At 38.3% G+C, this 23,612-nt stretch overlaps 1 long non-coding RNA gene across 9 annotated transcripts in view; it reads right to left on the bottom strand.

Moving 5' to 3' along the window:
- Positions 1-23,612, bottom strand: part of LOC148151959 (uncharacterized) — a 450,140-nt gene that overhangs the window by 149,750 nt on the left and 276,778 nt on the right. The window contains exon 4 of one of the 9 annotated variants that reach the window (XR_015761088.1): positions 14,011-14,094. The exons of 7 other annotated variants lie outside the window; for them this stretch is intronic. This is a non-coding gene — a long non-coding RNA (uncharacterized LOC148151959). Of the gene's footprint in view, positions 1-14,010; positions 14,095-23,612 lie in introns of those variants that run through there. One more of the 9 variants, XR_015761106.1, reaches the window with a different exon arrangement.

Below are 23,612 nucleotides of genomic sequence, written 5' to 3'. Positions count from 1 at the left end.
TCTGGATTATTAGCCAAGTGGCATTACCATTATGCTACCAGCCCCTACAAGAGTGGGAATTGTGCCAGTATGTTTGGCACAATACTTTAAGTTGTCATGGTTGAAATGCTGCGGGGTGTGTAAGTCATGTGATGTAGATGTCAGACTTGCTTCAGTATTAAATGTGTTGGGTTGAAGGGAAGCAATGATAGTTAAATAAGAGTTAATCTTGATAGAGTATGGTGAGGGATGTGCATGTGATGCTTTCAAAAAGGTACAGCACCTTCACAACCACAAGACATCCAAAATATCTTTATAGCCAATATAGTGCTTTTGAAGTGTAGTCACAGTTACAATGCAGGCAACCCAGCAGATAATTTGCACATAGCAAACTCTCAGGAATACGATAATGACTAGATAATCTGCTTTTGGGACATTGTGTGATGGATTAGATATTGGCCAGGAGACGAGAGATAACTCCTTGTTTTTATTCAAAATAACATCATGGAATTTTTATTGAAGTAACAATAGGCCTCTTACTTAATGCCTTTCCATAGAGGATAGCACTGCCTCAATACTGCACTGACAGCCTTGACAAGCATGCATATGTCTTCGAGTGGGTCTTGACCAATACCCTTCCATCTCAGTCACATGTCTATTAAGATTAAATGTGTGCATTGAACAGTGTTTGAGGCGTGTGATGTAATTGGTAGGGTACAACATTTGATAATACACCATCAATCTTGACCGTTGTGTGATTCATTCAACTTTTTGCAACACTGCATTCAAGTGCTCGCAGTTTGAATTCTGACATTGGCTGCAACAGCTATCTGGTCACCTGCTTTCTGAAAGTTCACCTGGAAGGCCTCCAGCTCCCTCTGTGAATAGGGACATACCTCCTCTCTCCACCTATCATAGCAAGGAGGTCCCAAATGCAGTGATGGAAAGTTTTGAAACCTACTCTCTGTCACATTGGGCTATTCTTGTGTCTTTCTCAGGTTAGAATCTTGCAAAAATATGCACTCCAGCCAGAATGCACTTCCCTTTAAGGAGCGCATTCAGAGGAGCATGCTAACTTTAACCCATGCTCTCCTCTCATGGTTTTGCATGCATTGCTCAAACAATCACAGGGGCTTCACACGGGTTAGCTGCAAATAATTTAAACTGCTGGGTACTACCAAGTTTGCATGCTCTCTTCCTGAGTGAGCACACTGTGAGGTAATTGTGCATTGTGCTTCTGACAGTCAGTTTTGGGTGCTGTCCAATTTCATGACCATATCATCATAAGAGCAGCTGGTTCTCACTTGAGTGCAGTTTTGTGATAGCGTGTAGACATGCACAAATGACTTGCAGGTGCAAAATTCAAAAGTACCGATTATATAGTAATTCCAGGAAAGAACAAGGATATCTCAAAACTCGCATATGTCTGAATCTCATATATCTGGTTATTAGTCTGAGTGGTCATACCATTTCCACTCTCTTAGCTGGGAAACACTTAGAATCAGGCCATCTATAGATCCAGGAAGAATAATTATGCGTGCCAGAAGTAAGGATTGCTTCTGAAAAAAATTCAATTCTTCAAACACATGCACCAAAACACCAGATTCACATAAATAGTATGTGCACTTATACCACATGTGCTCCAGCAACTTCTGCACTAAAAATCATTAAGTTTTGCTCCACCAAATACATGCAGCAGTCTATTTATTATCCATTTAATCTAAGGGTCACTTCTGCTAAAATAAAGCAATTGAACATATTTCAGCCCTAAGAAAAAGGAAAAATAACTGTCAGTTTCTGCTTCCTGTCATTAAGTACATCCACTTATGTACACAAATTGCAGGGTTTACTGAAAGGAGAGGCAGATAATCAGATCCTCTTGCACCTGACTTCCTGGATGCAGTGACTGCCTTGCTGCTGGTTCCTCCTGTTCACCAGCAATATCTCAGACTTCAATGGATTCCTGTTTATTCAGTTTGTCTTTGCTGGGAGTTACCAAGATCACAATTGATCTCCACAGTTATGCCACTGTGGTTGATGAATGATGAAGGCAATTATTTTGATGACTATAATGAGAGTTAGGAACTATATTGTTATGCACATCCACATATGACTATTCAGGATGCCACATCACTAGCTATTGACCTCCTGTTTGTGTACCAAACTAACAAAATGTTGGTCCATGACCCAGATGAAGTGATATAAAAATATAAATTCAGTGATAAGTCTGGTATCTTTAACTAAAAGTGTGACTACTTCAGATTTCAGGGAGCACATAACATAATGGACTATATAGCTGCCATTTCCTGTTCTCACCCTTAATTGCAACATTTAATGAGCTTCACTTCAAGTTTCCATATCTATTTCATTGTCAGTGATTACACTTTCAGCCTATTTCCTGTACAGACTCTGTTCCATTTTCCCAGTTGGTCTAACTATGCTGAATCCATTCTGTCAATCCCATTTTATACATGTATATTCTTCAGCAGATTTTCCTCCACCATAGTTGTCAAGATCCTTGACCAGATCCAACTATTTTTAATACTTTTCTCCTCAGTGCTTCCTTCAACACACCGGAATTTTAAAAAATGCATTCAGGGGTGTAGCTGTTACTGGCTAGGTGCTGTCTCTCATTGCCTTGGAGAAGGTTATGGTGAACTGCCTTCTTGAACTGCTGCAGTTCTTGGGAGATACGGAACTAATAGTGCAATAAGGAAGGACCCAGTAATAATAAAGGAACAGTGATATTGTCCCACATCACGATGATGTGTGCTTGAAAAAGAACATACTGATAGTATTCCCATGTGACTGCTATTCTTATTTGTTTATGTGATAGAGGTTATAAAGATGATGTCTAAGGAGCTTTGGTGAATGATTGCAATTCATCTTGCAGATGGTTCTTAATGTGGCCATGGCGCATCAGTGGTAAACAGCGAAAATATTGAAGGTGGTGGCCAGGGCTAATCAATTGGACTGCTTTGTCCCTATTATGTGAATATTCTTGAGTGTTGTTGGAACTACACCTGTTCAGGCAAATGAAGAGTATTCCGTCATACTGCTGAATTGTGTATTGTGGATGAAGGACAAACATTAACCTCTGATTTGCACTTGTAGGCAGAGTATTTATAAGGCTGATCCAATTCAGTTTCTGGTCAATGATGACTGCCGCGATTGACAATTATTCTCAACCTGTCTGCAGGCTTCAACACAATTCAACACAATTAGCCTCTTCCTGTCATCCAGCATAGAACATAGAACATAGAACATTACAGCGCAGTACAGGCCCTTCGGATTGTGAAACCAATCTGAAACCCATCTAACTTACGCTATTCCATTCTCGTCCATATGCCTATCCAATGACCATTTAAATGGCCTTAAAGTTGGCGAGTCTACTACTGTTGCAGGCAGTGCATTCCACACCCCTACTACTCTCTGAGTAAAGAAACTACCTTTGACATCTGTCCAATATCTATTACCCCTCGATTTAAAGCTATGCCCCCTCGTGCTAGCCATCACCATCCAAGGAAGAAGGTTCTCACTATCCAACCTATGTAACCCTCTGATTACCTGAAATGTCTCGAATTAAGTGACCTCTCAACCTTCTTCTCTCTAATGACAACAGCCTCAAGTCCGTTAGCATTTTCTCATAAGACCTTCTATCCATACCATGCAACATCCTTCCAAAGCTTCCACATCCTTCCTATAATGCCATTACTAGAACTGTACGCAATACTCCAAATCTATATACCCAGACACCAAGATATTTCTCTCATCTACACTACCAAGAATCTTACCATTAGCACCAGAGTTTTGTACAGCTGCAGCATGACCTCATGGTTCTGAAACACAATCCATCTACCAATAAAAGCTAAAACACTGTATGCCTTCTTACCTAGGAGAAAGTGAGGGCTGCAGTTGCTGGAGATCAGAGCTGAAAATGTGTTGCTGAAAAAGCGCAGCAGGTCAGGCAGCATCCAAGGAACAGGAGAATCGATGTTTCGGGCATAAACCCTTCTTCAGGAATGAGGAAATTTCCTCATTCCTGAAGAAGGGCTTATGCCTGAAACGTCGATTCTCCTGCTCCTTGGATGCTGCCTGACCTGCTGCACTTTTTCAGCAACACATTTTCAGCTCTGCCTTCTTACCTACCCTATCAACCTGGCTGGCAACTTTCAAGGATCTATATACCCGGACACCAAAATATTTCTCTCATCTACACTACCAAGAATCTTACCATTAGCCCAGTACTCTGCATTCCTGTTACTCCTTCCAAAGTAAATCACCTCACTTTTCTGGCAGCATCTGTAAGGAGAGAAAAGAGTTGATGTTTTGAGTCTAACTGATCCTTTGTTATTGCTGGTCCAAGGAAAACAGATGACAGATGATTGGAGGGCAACCAATGTGCTGCTGTTATTCAGGAAGGGAGCAAAGGATAGGTCAGGAAACTGCAGGCCAGTCAGTCTCACCTCAGTGGTGCTGAAAACATTGAAAGCAATTCTGAGGGGCAGAATTAATCTGCATTGGAGAGGCATGGATTAATCAAGGACAGTCAGCATCTTTTTGTTAAGGGGAGGTCATGTCTGACCAACTTGATTGAATTTTTCAAAGAGATGACCAGGAAATGCTTCCGATGTAGTCTTCTTCAGCAAGGCTTTTGATAAGGTCCCAAGACCGATAGCAAAGGGAAGAACCCATGGGATACATGGTGAGCCGGGACCCAGGAAAGCACCAAGGATCATAGGGACCTTGATGTGCATGTACATAGGTCTCTTAATGTATCAGGACAGGTGAATAGAGTGATTAAGAAGGCATTTGGTATACTTGTCTTTATTAGTTGAGGCATAGCATTTAGGAGCAGGGAGGTATGCTGGAGCTGTATAAAATGCAAGTTAGATCACAACTAGAGTATTATATGCAGTTCTGGAAGCCACAATGTAGGAGGGATGTAATAGCACTGGAGATGGTGTAGAGGAGGTTTACCAGGATATTGCCTGGACTGGAGAGTTTCAGTTATGAATAGAAATTGGACAGACTAGGGTTGTTTTCCTTGGAGCAGAGAAAATTGAGCAGGTCATTATTAAGGTGTATAAAATCATGTGGGGAATATAGGGTAGGCAGGAAGAAACTTTATTGCTGTGATGGATGGATCAATGGCTCAAGGCATAGATATATAGTGAGAGGGCAGAAAGCTTTGGGGAGATGTGCGAAAAATGTTTTTATATCCAGAGGGTGATGTGAATCTGGAACTCACGTCCTGGGAGGGTAACAGGGTTAGAAACCCTCAAAACATTTGAACCTATGGGTCAAGAACTGGAAGTGGGATTAGAATAGTTAGGTGGTTGTTTTTTGCCTGGTGGGGACTTGATGGGCTAATTTTTCTGTGCTGTCGATATTACTCTATGACCACCTGACAGGACTACGCATGCTCATCAAATGTTCATCCACACACTCCCTTCACACTCAATCTTTCACTTCCTTTCATTGCATGAAAAGCTGGTGCACAATAAGAAAAAGGGCAAAATTGGTCAAGAGCTTCTTGATTTTTGTTTCCTCACTCCCTTTGAAGAAGATGCAGTGCAGATCACAAATTAGCATGGCAGAAGCCAGTTACAAATACTAAAATAAAAGCAATATAATACAGAAGCTGGAAATATGAAATAAAGACATAAAGTACTGTGGAAGCTCAATTGGTCTGGAAGCAACTGTGAACATAGAAAACGTTAATATTTACAGTCCAATATAACTCTTTTTCATAACTGAATGAAAGTGGTGGCAAAGTCTTGGGTGTTATGTTTCAGAAAACGTGGGAAGTACAATTAGGCAGACGGGAAGGTTCGGAAGGTTAGAGGTTAAGGGAGATTAGAGGTCACAGGCATCACAGGGAAAATGGCAAAGAGAGTGTCGATTGTGAGAGAAAAGAAGAATGGGATTGAACAAGGTGCGAATAGCAAGTGTTAATAGCAGGATAAAGGTCAGCTCTGTTAAAGGAAAAGTGAAGGAAACCAAGCATAGCAGGGGAAGGTGCAGACTGCAATCAGTTGCATCCACATAGCCATGGCAATGCCCAAACAGTAACCAGCAGGCTTCATGAATAGGGAGGTTCAGCTCTCTATGAATGTGCAGGTTGTCTGTAACTCCACCAGTGGTTCATGAGGCCTGTTCACATTCTTCAGTGAGCTGTCATGATGCCTACTTTCTGGAAGATTCACAATCTGCATCTTTCATATCTGTCCTCATCCATATAGAGATACCTGGTCAGCGATTAGAGTTTACCCTTAATCTCTGGCTCACTACACCTGTCAGGAATCAACAGACTGATGCCGAGGAGAGAGATAATGATGCACAGTCTTCCACAAGAGCTATTGTAGAGCAGACCATAGGGTTCTTGAAGATGAAATTCAGATGCTTGGACTCAGTCAGGCAGTACAATGTAGTACACCTCAGATACAGTGTCTCGTGTCATAATTGTGCCCAACATTCCCATTTGACTAAAGGGGAATGTTTTGGGATAGGACAAGATAGAAGTGTAGCAGGTTTCTTTTGAGGAGGAAGCTTATACTGAGATGGCCGAAAAAATGCACGCAGATATGAAAACAACAAGTTCCTAGTGCAAGAAACCAGAGAGGCAAGTGACAATCTTATACCATCTACATCCAGGGGAACTGAGCTGAAGGAAGTGTTTAATTTACTAAAACGTACAGAGAAAGTTTTCAGGTCAGGCAGCATCGGTGGAGATAGAAGCTGAGTTAACATTTTGATCCAAATATGATTCTTCTCCATAAATTTCCATACACAATAGTCAAATTGCTGTCAGAGAGATTCAAACAGATCCCCTTGTAATGTGGTCTTGGAATGATGGTGCTGCCAGAAACCAGCCCTAACTTAATGTCTCAGCTTTTGCCACCTATTGTAATGTGTGACAATGACACTAGTCAGAATGTGCAATGTCTGTGATGGTTGTCTTTTGTCAAAAGTACAACTTCTATGTTGTATTTGCCTGCTTTCATGCATTGCTTACTGCATGCCAAAACGGTCATGAAGTGACAGTCAATTAAAAATATACTTTGATCTACAGCAGTACGAGATCATGTTGGAAAGATCATGTTAAATGCTGTTGATATGTTGACATTGTAACAATTGAGGGCAGCTACATTTGATTGTCCAAGCACAGGACTCCTGATTAATTGACCGCTTTAGTTGGCCAACGGTTATAGGATGTAACTCCACCATCCTTAAATAAAAACTGCAGCTACTTCTACTTTGATAGAGCGATGTGATTTTAATTTGAGAGACTTTAAACATGGTGACATTAATCCTATACATTCAGCTGTTTGATTACCAACACCCCCACCTCCCCCCACTTCCCCAGCACCCATGACCCACCATATTCCCCTTTCATTTTGTTTTATCCTCACCAGTTTGCTATCCTAGTTGTCATGTGACTTTCCATCCTCCTTGTCTTACTGCACCGGCAATCAATTTCACTATTGCAATTCGTAACTTTAATCCGAGGTGCCTCAACATTGAGATTTACTGCCCCTGCTGAGCCTTACTTCTCCCCTGATCAAGACCACATACGACTAGTGTCTCCTGATGCATCCATGAGATTGTCAAAATTGAAGGACAGGTGCAACTCTCTGGGCACCCGCATGCTTCTTACTGTTGGATTTCAGAGCTGTCCAGCTTCTCAATTGGCTACACATTAATTGTGAAGGCCAAGCTATTCCAGTGAGTTTCTGGTAATGACATACAATTACATGCAGATAGACATACTCAACCCATCTCTTGAAGGGGGAGACAGGAATCATCGAAGTTTATCTCGATGCTAAGAACCTTCTCACTCAATTAAGTTCACTCACCTGTCATTCTTCTTGTCATGGCGAGGACTGGAAAACTCCAGAGGCAACATAACTCTATAACAGTTTCCATAGAGAAGGCAGCCTGCTGATACACTACTCTTTAGAAGGATACAAGGACTGAATAAGGATTCCTGTAAGTTGGCACCCATTAAGCTGCATGTATTTCTTTCACCAATTACTTCTTCCTTTCATAGGCTATAAAAAATAGGCCCATTTTCAAAACTATGCATTGCCAATACTCCCTTAGGTTTTCAGCTGGTTATTCCGGCACTACATGTGTTTAAAATTGAGTAATATACCCATAACTATCATTAACTACCAAGATACTATATTCTAAACTTGTGCAGCATTTTAAATGAGAGCAGAACATCTACTTATTCAAAACTAGAAATGTCTTCTGACCTTGTCTTGTTGGGGGTTGGGTATGGGGTGGAGGGAGTGGTGATCTTAATTTTGTCACCTGATCTTTGTGTCATTGCATTAATTAGGCTCCTAATACATGGAGTTCTGTGGTGCAGCAGTATTGTCCCTACCTCTGGCTCACCCTGTTCCACATGTGTATAATAACAGATCTGAACAGATCAATTAGAAAATGTAGGTTCCTAGTCAGCCCAGGTTTAACTCCCTCTTGTTCCAGACAGTATCATTATTATCTCTAAACAGGTTGATTAAAAATATATAGCTCCAAGTGCTTGTGCATCTGAATCAAGGCCTGGCCATAACAACTTTGAAAGGATAGATTTCCAGTAATAAGTCAGCATTTTATTTTGGCAAGTTTCATCCAATTACCACTTACCTATGGAATATTGCAGAGAAGAAAATTTGCTTTTGAATTTCTACAAACCAACTGCATATTGGAATTCAGAGTATGCAAAAATGAGTACATATTGGACAGGACTGTGATTGGTATTTTTGATAAACGTCTCTCACAAAAGCTACAAATAAAATCTTGCGTGATTCATGAAGATAAGTACCTAATGGTCATTCCATCCATCCAGCTCATCTTTCCATAGAAACCTATGCTCACTCTAAATCACTTTCAGCTTTTTTTTCACAAAAGTATGAACTCTCTGTGATGTTCTCCAAGGACAGCTGATGAATAGTATAAACTTTTTTTCTTACATGCAAGACAATGTGGAAGGACAAAGTTTTGAAACTCACTTTACAATGACAGCTCATAGCCTGAGCTGTCAATTCTTTCGGAAGTTGAATGGGAAATGTTGACATTGTAATTTACAGTGTTAACTTGTGAGAAAAATCCTGAACAAAAACCCTGTAAACAGAAAGTAAGGTCTGAAGGTTGCAATTGCGCATTTTGTAAAAATGTTTTTGTAATGTTTCGTAAAAATTATGAGGCTTCAGTGTCTTAGACAATTGGGATGCTGGGCCTCATTTTCCATGGTTTACATATTCTTTTCCTGCCCTACACCAGGTATGTTTTGTCAAGGCCAGTGTTGAACAGAACATAACTGCTTTCTATAGAATTAATTTCGCTTTCAAATATCATTACATGGCTAAACAGGGGATGTTCTTGTTACTTACAAGAAGACATTAATAGCACTTTCCTTGACTTTGATTATACTGAACTGGCAGCTTTTTAGTACAGTCCTCACTTATCCATGACCATCATTGCCATTATTTCACACATTCTCATCTCCCCCTTCGGTTAAAATCTCCTGCCAGTAACAATGGCTACATTTTGACTTCAGTTACAAGTTGCAATTGCCTTATATGCAAAATACACGAGATATCCCAAACCTGCTTGTTGTGTTTTTTTCCAGTCTTCTCTCTTGGAACTCTACTCAAATTTGACTCCCTAGGCATTTGAATTTCTCTACCAGCAGAACAACTGGGCTATTTTGAACACTCAACATCTATTACATGAATCGTGTCTATTTTGAGTTTTTTCTTGTTGCTCGTCGACGTGAAGTATACGACTCTAAAGCCGTACCACAGCCAGATGTTATAGGGATGGTTAATCGTTATCAAGCTAACACCAAGCAAGGATTGAGCATGGGTTATAAGACCAACAGGTTAGCTATCTCACACTTGCATCAGCTGTTGTATCTTATGAAAATTTTAATTTACACCCAACTACCCACCACCTTACAGTGCTCTAAAATACTCAAGTTTACTACTAAAATTAAATTTAAAATACTTAAAATTATTAAAACAACACAGGAAGTCCATTATACATCCATACAAATCTCCAATGTCAGAGAAGTTGTGAGGCTAGATATATTGTGGGCAAATGTCTTCTAGCTCGTTATGCCCAGCGACTTCATCAACATATTGTTTTTATCTTACCATTTCCCTTTAGCCCCTATGTCAAAGCCATAAAAGAGTACATTTGTACCTTTAGTGAGGTCCAATATCTCCTTTTTCAAGTGTTGATATTTTGATGTCTTCTCTTACCAGCTTGTTCCAGTGAGTCATTTTCATTTTCAAAGCATATTGTGATGTCAACCAGCACTGCCTGACCATCCTTAAACAGAATTCCATCGTGAATCCATAACTTCCCATCAATATCTTTTAAACGGGGGTCGACAAAAATAGTCCATCCATGCCTCTTAACAAATTGAATTAATAATTCTGCTACTTTATTGTGCCTCTTTACCCTCATGTTTTTTACTGAGGGGCACCATCTATAAATATGAGGAATTATTTCATCTGCTAAATTACATTGCCTACAGTTTTTATTATTTTGGGGTCTTGAGATAAAGTAGTTCTTGTGGGATACAGATTTGTTCTTAACAAAATCATATTTATAGCTCTGGATGTTTTCATATACAGTAGTCTTTTGGTCCAGGCATTAGAAATGTTGTCGTTTTTAAAATAATGGATGCCCAACCCTTGACAAGGCAGTACCATCCATTTCTGTAATTCTATTTCCCTCCATTAATCATAATTATTGCTTATATCTTCTCTATCTCTTCTTGATTCTCTATTGTCTGGTATTCAGAGTTCCAATCGACAAGCCAATTATTTGGTTCCAAATTTCACGTAAATTCTTCAATTGACTCAATGCCACCAATTTTTCAGATATTCCAGAATCATTAAAATGGAATGAGGCTTGTAAAATTTCATCAGGAGTTCTTCTGAAAGCTTCATATTTTTGCATTACAGCAATCGGTATTCATGTTGCTAATTTATTCAAGGAGAAAGTGAGGTCTGCAGACGCTGGAGATCAAAGCTGAAACTTTATTGCTGGAACAGCACAGCAGGTCAGGCAGCATCTAGGGAACAGAAGATTCGACGTTTCGGGCACATGCTAATTTATTCAACCCTAACCCACCATCCCTGTTACGTGCATAAAAAATGCCATCTATTATAGATTGTGGCAAGTGCAAAACCTCTTTAATAAAGCCCCTAATTATCAAATCTAGTTTATTAAAATAATTTTGAGTAGCTTCCAATAATGTGAGATAATAGTATAATCTTGGGATAAAATAAGTTTTAAAAAGCTCTATCTTTTGCATTGGTTTTAAAGGAGATTTCTTTAAATTAGCTATTCAATGTCCCAGCAATTCTTCCCAATCTATTCTTACTCATGGATCAATTTTCACCTCAAGATATTTTCCCATGTTACCTGGCTCTATATACTGAATTTCATTATTATTAAGACTCCAGTTTTTTCTACTATTATAAATAATCATTTTATTTTTATAAATAAAATGAATCCCCTTTGTTTTTCTAACATTTACCGCTAACCCTATATTATTGCAAAATTTTGCACTATTTTAAGAGTATGAGACATTCCTTTGTAAGTTTGACTTATTAAGGCAATGTCATCCGCAAAGGCTAATGATGCAGAATGATGAGTTTCAAGATCCGGATCTAAATAGATCCCTTTGTTACCCCCTTCCAATGAACTAATGAGATGATCTAATGCTATATTGAAAAGAAAGGATGATAACCCTGTTTCACACTTTCAGGATCTCAATTTTGTTAGTCTTGCATCTATATCCTTTGATTTATACACCGATACACTATTATCAGTGTATAAAATCGTAATTAATTTAACAAATTCTGTTGGCAATGATTTAGGGCTTTAATATGCTTATGACCAACAGATTCAAAAGTTTTTGCTAGGTCAATAAACATTATAGCTAATTCTTGTTTTTTTCTTATTTGATCTTTTATTGATATTATTCAAGATTTTAATATTTTGGTCCCAGTCCAAAATTCCAGCAAGGAATCCTTTTTGACATTTATTTAATTCAATTATTTCGCTAAGACTTTTTGCCATTATTTTGGTAAAACTCCTGAATAGAGAAGGTCCTATTGTCATCAGCTTCCAATTATTTATTCGTTTCAATTCCTCTTTGTCATTAGCTTTTGGTATTAATGTTGTTCTACTAATTTTCATACAATTAAGAATATAACCTGTTTATAGCCAAATTGAAAATGTCTTAGGAAGTTTCTTATTATTCTCATTATATATGGCCATTACATTTATCAGCTCCATTCCATCCAGCCCCGCTGCAGTCTTTGGGGCAATCGCCCTAAGGGCCTGATCGACTTCCTCCACAGTTATTGGCTGGACTATGGAATAATTTGATTGTTTACTTTCTCCTTTATATTTTGCAAATTTTGTAAAATTAGCTTTCTCATTTGGTATTGATAATTTATTACAAAAGCACTCCAAGAGTTACTTCTTCTTAAGAGGGCACATGCTATTAACGGGAGCTCCCATTATTTCCCTCGCTAAGTACTGCCGTTTGCATTTAAATAACTTTTGCGTTTCCCTAAATTTACTTTTTCTTTTTACATATCTCCTACTTGCATTATTTATCTGGGAGCTAATTCTCTTCTGGACTTGGTCTCCTTTCTTACTATTTGTGTTGTGTTTCTTCTTATCATCATCCTTGGTGTTTAATAACCTTGTAGTAATTTCATCCATTATTTTATTATTTTCCTTTCCCATATTTTGCCTATTTTTGGCAATATTATCTTCTGTTTGGTCTAACAGATAGTCAATAGTTTTTTATAATTCTGTCCCTTTCTTTATCTTTATTTTCACGAAGCAGGTTTTGTTTATTTGAATTATTTTGCATCTCTTGTAGATTTATTAATCTCTCTATGTCTTCATTTTCCTCTTCCTCATTATCATCATCACACTCTAGTTCAATTTCTTTATCAACTTCCTTATCCTCTTTATTTCTTTTATTAATCCTCTGCTTAGCTAAAAGTCTTCGGTTATCCAAAATTTGCTTAGGCATTTTAGTTTTTAATTGTTCTGCTATCATTTTATTAATATTTTTCCTACCAGAGTATTGTTTCTCCAGGTTTTGGAACATCGTTATCTCAACATTGGACCATATTCCTTGTTTATTCTTATTTTGATTTTTAATTTTCTTACTAACTTTCTGGCTTCTTTTTATATTTCAGGTTTAAGGCAGCCTGAATGTTTATGTCATTCAGGCTGCCTTAAATCTACAGTGATGGAAAATTTAAGAGGACAACTTTCACACTGGAAGACCTCATTTAATTGAATTTCTTTTTGCCCTTACATTTGGGATAGTGACAAGCTACAGCATGGTAACTATTTTGCCAATCACACTTACCACACATTTCCCAGATTGATCTTATTCCTCTACAACTATTTGAAAGCTTTCTAAACTGTCCAATTGCATGAAACACATTGTGACAAGACTCGCATTTAAAATTATCTAAGGGGTACTTTACAATTAAATCTATTTTACCTCTATTTTGTTCATTTGGAATTATAACCGATGGCTCTGCTGAAATATTAGACTTCTCCTCGCTTCCAAGCTCTGTTGCAAAATTTAAAAAGTCCTTTAAAATTAAAGTTGTAAAAGGTCTTAGTTATTAAAAAACCAGGTCGAGGGGGGACCTTCCCCTTCCAGTGCATCAAATTTCCATTTTGATTCTCACTATTAAAAGCGGCTTCCTTGGGCCTGCTTGAAGAAACTCACATTGGGAGTATATCAGGGGTCTCTTCTGTCTGAGTTTGGATGGATAACTGAGTTAATTTATGGCTAGTATATTTCACACACGATGCCACCATAAGTGTACACATGGAGCGGTTTCCCGGGTTGTCCACCCAACGGAACTGAGAGAATTAAACTCAGGAGCCATTCTACCTTTTTTTTTAAACTATCCTAAGATAGAAGACCCAAAAGGATCAATAGCTGTCTCGTATTCCTTCTCTGGTCGTATTTGCCGAACTGGATCGAGTAGTGTTCTAGCAATGGTCAGACGTAAGTTAAAACCGCTCAATGCTGAATAAAATCTGAATAACAGATAAAAACAGCTTTAAAACAGTTTAAAACCAACCAACTATTTAAACGAGAATTTACTGTAAAATATACTGCTAGAACCCTTTGGTTCTACTCCAAAGAGCTTCATTGCATAACCTATTGTTCTAACATTAAACTCCTGTATTTATTCACTCAACACATTCATTCTTGGGGTACATCACCTTTCCATGCCAATTGAAAACAATAAAGCAGCGATATTTATTCACATCTATAGGTGCAATATAGAATTATGTTGATTTTGATGAAGTAAATAGTGCAGCTGACCAGGCTTGTAATAAATGAAGTTTGCTGTTGGTCATGAATATAGTGGTCCATAGTGTTGTCTGTGCTTAGGAACTGACAAATGCCAGCACAGTGCCACTTGAATAAATCCCTGATAGAATCATTTCTGGATGATTCTGGACTCTCAGTAATGCAGTTTATTTTAAATCTACATTACTTTTTAAATAAATAAATAAATTCAAAAGGAATTCAGAATAACATAGGCTGGATTGACAGAAGAATGCAATTCAATGCAAAGCTATGTAAAATGGAGCTCTGTGAGAGGAACATAGCAAAGCACTGTGCAATAAATGTATACATTTTGAACATTGTAGATGTACATAATAAAGACCCAAGGGTCTATGGTATTTAGGCGAATGGGGTGTGGTCACATTGAAACTTATAAATGTTTTAAAGAGTGTAACAAGGTGGATACAAAAAGCTTCCCCTGGCTAGGTTTAGGAGAGAATGGTGGTGCACATCTTGAACCAAGGGATAGTCACAGAATAAGGGTTAAACCATATTTTAGGACTAAGATAAAGAGGAATATCTTCAGTAAAAGGAAGCAAATCTTTGGAATTTTCATCGCTAAAGACTGTGGAAGCTCAATCATTGACCATGTTTATGATAGAATTCAACAGATTTCTAGATACCAATGACAACAGTGGATATTGTTTTAAGTGCGGGAAACTGATGTTGTGGTAGATGATCAGCCACGCTCTCAAGATCTAGAATAGTGCAGCAAACTCAAAAGGCTGAATGGTCTATTCCAGCTCTTAATCTCTAATGTTCTAAAGACGTGGCCCCATATCCTTATTGTCTACTATTACATTATCATCCTCACCTACTAGATGACCAATACTCACTCATTTAAATCAAAAAGTGAAGTCCGTAGACCTAGATGAGATGAGTTCCATGATGTTGAGTGAGGCAAGGGAGGAAATATCAGGGGTCCTGGCAGTAATTTTAATACCTCTCTTGCCATAGCTGATGTGCCAGAGACTGGAGGATTGCTAACAACATCCCATTTTTAAAAATGGGAAGAATGGATAGATCAGGAAAATATTGTCTAGACTATCTAACCACAGTGGTGAGAAAGTTATTAGAAATACTTCTGAGTGAAAGAATATAACTGCAAATGTTCAGAGATACTGATTAATAAGAGATAGATGAAATGGATTGATAAGACAAGACTGTGTTTGACAAATTTGATCCAAGTTTTTGAGGGGGTAACCAGGGAGGGTTGATGAGGTTGGTGCATTTGATGCTGGTCTTCACGGACTTTAGCAAGACTTTTGAAAAGGTCTGTCATGGCAGACTGGTCAAGAATATGATATAATGAATCCAAAATTGACAGAGTAGCAAGAAGCAGAGGGTAATGGTAAAGGGATATTTTTGTGACTGCAAGTCCGTTTCCATTGGGGTTCTGCAGGGTGTCAGTGCTGGGTCCTTGCTGTTTGAGGTGCTTATTCATGACTTGGACTTATATGTGGGGGTGGGACAGTGGTTTCATCAAGAAGCTCCCAAATAACTTGGAAATTGATAGGGCTATAAATAATGACGAGGCTAGCTGTAAGTTGCAGGAGGATATCAACAGACTGGTGAGGTGGGCAGAACTGTAGCAAATTGAAGTTAACCCAGAAAACCCAGAGATAATGTACCTGGGGAGAGCTTGCAGGACTAAAGATGGAAAATGGGTTTAGTGCAGGCAGATCTTTGTTGACTGCATAGACATGATGGATTGAATGGTCTCCGATTGTACTGTAGGTATCTATGATTTGGAATTTTCCTTTTTAAGTACCAATGTACACTATGGCTATCTGTTACTCCCTTCCTATATAGCTTTCTCCAATGTCTGCCTCCTGATTAGCTGTTTTAGTCATTCTCTGCTGGTTCTTGTTATTTGACCAATTATTTGACCTGTCATTCATCTTTGCATAGCTGGCTATATGCCTTTTCCTTACATTTGATGCTTTCTCTAATTACTTTTGTTGACCTTAGATAATGGTTTCTCCTGTTAGGAGTTTTCTTTATAGTTGGAATATCTTGAGACCAAGTACTCTGAAATATCCTCTTAAATGTTTGTCACTGCATCTCTATTGATCTATCCCCTACCCTATTGTGTCAGTTTACCTCAGCTAGCTCAGCTTTCATGCCTACATAATTGCCCTTGAATAGGTTTGAAACATTAGTCTTAGACCCAATCTTCTCACATTCAAACTGGATGTAAAGTTCAATCATAATGTGGTTGCAACCCTCTGAAACATAGTCCATTCCAAATCCACTTTGTCAAGATCATTTAAGATTTTATATATTTTGATAAAGTTCCCTGTGCTCTTCTGAAAATAAGCTCAGTCTGTTCATCCTTTCCTGATAAAACAACTTCTTAATTCCTAGTATTAATCTAGTAAGCCTTCTCTGAACTTATAGAATCATGGGGAAAGCTTGAGGAGCTGAATAGCCTATATCTGCTCCCATTTCTTCTGTTCTACTTCTCTGATTTTGTTATCTCACGTTACTCTTTTCTTCTTTTCTTTGACTTTACCCCTTGATTTGCTATATTGATCCAAACCTGACTGTTCACCTGCTTTGTTCTTTTATCTAAAACTTCTCTGCCTCATTAATTATGTGATTTGCTTAAACACTAGTCCTAGCAGGGTTCCAGTGAAGACCATTCCAATAGTATAGCTGCAATTTTCTTCAATGTGTTGTGAACCAAGCTAGACCCCCTCAAAACATTTCAAGAAAACAACACGGACCCTAACTTTGCCAGTTGTTTCAAGCAGGTGGATATTGAATACCAAATAACTTAACCTACCCAAAAACCCAACAGATTATCCCAACTTAATGGCACTGTTCCAAATACTTGCAACAATCCCCATCAATACCCCTTGGGTATTGGAGAGAGAGAGAGAGAGAGAGAGAGAGAAAGAGATGGCAGCATGGAAGACCCTCTTCCATGTAGCTGTTTCTTGGACCAACAGCCTCAAACTGAACTGCCTGCTTTCAGTGAACAGTCAGATTGCTAAAACCAAACTAAACCAAACCAAACCAAGAGAAAAGCTGAGCTGAGAGAACTGCCGACTCCCCTTCCATTGTGAAAATGTCTTTTTCAAACTTGAAAGCATTCCCAAGTAGATCAACCCCAGACATTTCGGAGTCTGTGCCTTTAGACCTCCTGAAAATAAAACCAAGGACAACCTAGCCTTGTTTAAGGAGCAGCATCATCACAAGTGTTGATGCCAATGCCCCATAAAACAGGACCCACATAGTCATAGTAATAGAGAAAAGATCCTTTAACCCATCGAGTCTGCTCTGATCAAAAATAATCACCTAACTAGTCTCATCCTATTGACCAGCACTTGACCCTTTTAAAATTTGAATCCTGGTCTCTCCATTAAAATCCCCTCAGTCCACACCCCTTGGGTCTCACTTTATGTCCTCACCCTGAGACCTCTGCACTTGTCCTAGACTATCAGATTTAGACTCTGGACTAGTAAATGGGATTGATAGTATTCTTCTAACAGCTAGACTATATCAGAAGTATTTCAGATCATGAGAGGACTGGCAGGTGATGGAGGAAATTTCCAATGAAGACTTGCTCTGCATGTGGTTAATAAATATTACTTGTTTGCTCTCGGACAGTGTCCAGCCCTTGTTTATTTATGGCATGGAATTAGCTCGTGGCATTTGTACGGACTGTTGACCCAGTTCTTCAGTTGCAGCTTCCAGCTCTGCTGAGACTAGGATCATGTGGAACAATCAGATTGACCAAATGCTTTCTGAGATGGAACTTCCTCCAAGTGAAGGGAGGAAGGTCCATTACCCACTAATGTATGCACCTTGTGGCATGAAATGGTTTCAGGGCTGTGAGCATCAGTGAGGTTGCATTCTCCCTGAATCTTTGGGTCGCAGGATGGGAAATCCTGCAATCCTAAAAATCCTGGCCTTGTAATTTTGAGTAGAGAAATAGACTATCAACAAAAAAGTTGAACTTAAAAGGAAGGCAATATGCCAAATATTATAAATTATTGATTATCTTTCAGGAGAGTGAGACATTGAACTTCAGGGACACAGAGGTGGTTTACCAGGATGTTACCAGAATTCTTTGTTACAAACTAGACCATAAAGAGCTGCTCGAACAGTGAGGACTTTTCTCCTTGGAATAGTGAAGGGTAAGAGGTTACCTAATGAAGGCTTTCAAAATGATGAGATGTTTTGATACAGTAGATGAAAAAAATCTATGCCAGCAACTCAATAACTAGAGGTCATAGATGGAAAATGATTGGCAAAAGCACCAGAGAAGAGATTAAAGTAAAGTTTTGTACTCAGACTTGCTGGAACAGTTTATTTGTAAAGCTGATGAAAGCTGAAAGAAGACATAATTTTAAAAGTGAGTTGGACAATTATTGAGGTTAATGAGTTGTGGACAAAAATTAGGAGTGTGTGACTCAGTGTAACTACTCTTTCAAAGAGTCAGAACAGATACAGTGACCAAATGGCTTCCTGCAGCCGCATTTCTCATTCAGTGAAAATGGAAAATGTGCAGCATTTGTTTTTGGTACTGCTATGATTTTTCACTGCAGTTGCTTCCAGTAGTGACCTAGAAATTAGTCTTTAATTCCTGGAGATGCCAAGAGAATCCATGAGGATAGCCGATTCTGCATGGCTCTGCTACACATTTGCTCTAAGTTTTAAAGTAACCTGTTCTACCCCTGAGTCCCCAACCTCCACATACTGCTGTTATCTGCTGAGCTTTTGATAACATACTCCAATAAATACTTTTCTTCCTAGTTCCACTCTGTTGCTGTTTTAGCTCCTGGTCAGAAATCCATTTTTGTGTACTGAAATAAATTTCTCAAGACTTAACAGTCATTTGGCTTGTGTCTAAATCCTCAGTGACCTGCTCTTCTGCTGGGAATTTTCATTCTATATTGTGATAATATTGATCTGTTCCTGCTGATTTTCATCATGTGCACATGTTTTACAGACTTACCTGATTTGCCAATGAAAGCAAATACATGTTAAGTTGCATGTAGACCTGGCTTTATTAAGTTTAGGTGGTACTGGCTTTGGTTGTCTCAGGCCAATCCAGTTTTTCACTGGGGGTCTCAAATTAGTGTTAAGCATTTAATTATAGTAGTGGACGTTTGTTATCTAAATATAGACAGAGATATGTAGTGGAAGGAACAGCAAGAGGCAAGGTTTGCTGGATTGGGTGCAGAAATTTCCTACATTAGTATGTGTTCAGCCTGACAGGAGAAAATGCCACTGTTGGACCTGGTTCATGGAAATGAGATGTGCCAAGTGGATCGAGGTGGATCATTTAGGAGACAGTGATCATTGTATCATAAGGTTAAGGATGATGGTGGAGAAAGACAAGCATCAATCCAGAGTAAGGAATATCAATTAGTGGAGTACTGCTTTGAATGGGATGAGGATGGAGATGAGTAGGATGGATTGGAATGAGAAATTGGCAGGAGTGCAAAATCATAATTAAATAAATCACAGGAATATGGCTGCTCATGCTAAGGCCTCTAGAAAATGTGCGTCACTTGGTCTCAGACACTCTATAATTTTCATATTACTGCCTTTTTTTATTTTAAAGTCAGAATAGATTATTACTCCAGCAGCATTATGCGATCCTGATATGTCATTGTTTTGGAGGGAGATGTTGTCATTCAGATTGCGACAAAACCAACATCCGAGGTAAATTGTCACTGAAGCACTAATGCCTCAGGTTATAAGCTTCAAAAATAATGAGTTGTTTAGATTGAACTCCCCGTTCTGATTTTATAATATATCTGCACTTTGCAATCTGTATGATTAGAACATCATTGATTTTGACCTAATGCAAATGCTGTTAGATTTTGGAGTCAGAAGGTGGTGGGTTCAAAAACTTGATCCAGAAAACTTAAACAGATAATTTAGGTTAATACTTAGAAATTTTGCCTTTCAGATGAGGCAATAAACAAATGTTCATTTTGCCTTTATGTAAAGAGTAAAGTTTTTGGAAGAAGAAGAGAGAGGTTCTTCTTGTGTTCTGGCTATATATGTCCTTCAATTAACATTTCCAAAATAGTCTATTTATTTATTTCAGGGTTGTTTATCGGAAGTTGCTATAAAGATGTTGATTATGTCTGATGTTGCATTTGATTACATGTTAAAAATTATTTCCTAGTTGCAAAGTGGTTTGGAATATCTTCAGGGTGTGAACATTTCCTTATAAATGCAAGTCTTGTTCTTCAATTTGCTTCAGGTATCCATTAATGAAGAGTTAAGATAACATAGTTGAACTAAAGTTTATAAATCTTTGAATGTTGATCTTATCCAAACCTAACAGAGAAACAATATTATTTTAGGTTCATTGGTTCTGATATAACATATATAATAGAGACTATGACCTTTGAGGGGCTTGTCCACCACTTATAAACAATTGTCATCATTGTGACCAATTAACTACCTCAGTATTTTGGACATATCTAATAGAGAACAATGCAATGGAATTCTTCATTCTTAGCTTGTTGCCTTCCTTTAGAATGTTTTACTTATCAGTTGCCATAATCTCACAAATAAATTGTCTACTTAATATTATTATTCCCGATCTTAGCTAAAGCAATCTTCCACAGCTCCAATTCATTGCTCTTAAGACTTTGGAGACACAACTTCAAAGCATACAATAGACCTCAAGTGATCGGTAGCGCTAGTTTATAGATATATTATGGAGAAGTCAGCCATATGGTCAGAAAAAAAGTGTGATACCAAAATATTGCACCAGCAGTAATACTTAATTTTGATTTGGAGGAGGAAATTAAATTTTCCAGCTTGCTTTATGGTGGTCACAAATCTAACCTTGCAATAAACTGTTGCAAAAGCATGATGACTAATTTTGGAGGTTTGATCTAATAGAAACATTAAAATGAAATTTATCTAGTGCTTACTCAAAGAAGTAGTTACATTCATTGCCAAAAATGTTTCTGACAAATTCTATGCCCTTTTCCTACTATAGCTTGAAAGAACACATTGTTCTGCCAACAGAGCAATCTGTCTTGAGCCATAAAGAGAGCATGATGGTTACTATGTAGCTTTTGATATTTTACATTTTTCCCACTAGACTTTAGTGGTGCTTGTGAAACATGCACTTTTGCTGAATACTAATCTCTCATTGAAATGTTGACCTTTGTTACATTATTCCAAATAGTATATTTTAACCTTGGTTTGCATTTTCACTGTTATATTTGATGTTATAAATGATCAGGTGAAAGAATGTGCAAATAGACTATAAACATATCTGGTCATCATGTTTTTGTTTCTCTTCAAAGCACCTATCTAGTGGTTTCCAATTCCTCCAATGAGAACATATGCAAACTCTTCAATACTGACGATACCATGTTACTCAGCTTTGGGGAAACAAATTTGCAGCCTGAAGGATGTGATGGTAAAGTGGAATGCAAGGTCGGTGTGTTGAATTTGGTCGGGCTTGGCAGCTAACTTCAACTGGGAAAATATGCAGTTAGTATTCCAAGGAAAAATAAACAGCTCCATGAGTGTGGTGGGCAAGGGAATGTGAACAGCCCTGTCAAATATGTCAGCAGAGTGAAAAAAAGAATAAGCAATTGAAAACAAACCCACCTGTTGTCAGTCAATATGAAAACTAGCCATGTGACCAGGTTCTGCTGAAAGGAGAAGATATTGTGGCCTACTTCAAAAAATGTGAGCACTAAAGTTGGACCATGGAGTGGAGGAAAATAAAATAAGGTTGCTGTTCTGTTTTCCATTTGTTTAAAGGAACTGATTGACCAGAACTAGTCATGTAGTGCACAGAAGTATTACAGTTAATTTGGATAAAGATGTTCTGGGTGCTCACATCATCAAGCATGTCATGAACAGAGCTGAGGAGGTTCTGTAGAAATGTGCCATTTTGCTGAAGGCTATCCTATGGAATGCAAGTTGGTTTAGAGTTGACATTGAATGAAGATTGGTGACTAACCTGCTGAAGAAAATGAGTAGGCATTCTACCTGAGGGCATTTAGAGTTTTGAAGGACTTTTTGGAGAAAGTAGGTTCAAATATGTAGACTATGCAGCCAATCTATGAGATTGTAGAATAACATCTATTAGTTTCCTTTTTGGGGTCATTTGGTCAATTCGGCTTTTTCTTTGGTTTGTAATTCTCCGCAGGGATTGTAACAGTTAACCTGATACTTTAAGGCAGTAGGAAAATAATTTATGCAGACATTTGCTTTAGACAATGCATTTGGTTCAGTAGACTGCATAACACATTAACCTGTACAGAGCCTGTATAAAGAACAATGTTAAGGGGTCAACGTATTGATTTTCATTCCACGTCTTGTTGTATTCTTTAGAAAACTTCTGGATTCAGTTTACTTAAGTTTACTTAAAATGTACCTAATTGTCATTGTCATCATCATCTTAACATCCAGGTCACATGTGGGGTGTAAATATAAAGTTGTCAAATTGTTATTTCCTCATATGTGTTTCATGAACATTCAATACTGGGCAGGTTGGCACATTTATCCATGTTGTATTATTTTCTTGCTATTCAAAAAGTATCAAATACCAGGAATTTCACTTTGATGCTTTGTGTAATTGTTTTATACTCTAACGGCATGGTAGCACAGTGGTTAGCACTGCTGCCTCACAGTGCCAGAGACCCGGGTTCAATTCCTGCCTCAGGCGACTGACTGTGTGGAGTTTGCACTTTCTCCCTGTATCTGCGTGGGTTTCCTCCAGGTGCTCCGGTTTCCTCCCACAGTCCAAAAAATGTGCAGGTCAGGTGAATTGGCCATGCTAAATTGCCCGTAGTGTTAGGTAAGGGGTAAATGTAGGGGTATGGGTGGGTTGCGCTTCGGCGGGTCGGTGTGGACTTGTTGGGCCAAAGGGCCTGTTTCCACACTGTAATGTAATCTAATCTAACCTGTACAAACAAAAACAAAGCAACAGAGTTACTGTCTTCTTGCTCTCCTACTCCCAAGACCAACTGCTAACTGAACACTGGATATTTCTTATGTTAAAATCCAATTATCTTTATTCATAAAAGCATTGCAAGTTTAAATTTTCAGAAGTTAATTTTACTTTGCTCCTGCTGGAAGTCATACTAGCCTTAAAATGACAAATGTATCATTCCTTTAAAATGTGGACATCAGTTACACCTATTTGAAAGCCGTTGTAAAATTACTTAAAAGGATTTTTTTTTTAAAAGTGCTGACT

Source organism: Chiloscyllium plagiosum, unplaced genomic scaffold (genome assembly GCF_037043375.1).
Source record: "Chiloscyllium plagiosum isolate Xiang-an unplaced genomic scaffold, Cpla_swu_hap1 HiC_scaffold_2, whole genome shotgun sequence".
NCBI lineage: Eukaryota > Metazoa > Chordata > Chondrichthyes > Orectolobiformes > Hemiscylliidae > Chiloscyllium > Chiloscyllium plagiosum.
The sequence above is the reverse complement of the archived record's forward strand: the minus strand, read 5'-3'. Positions and strand labels throughout refer to the sequence as shown.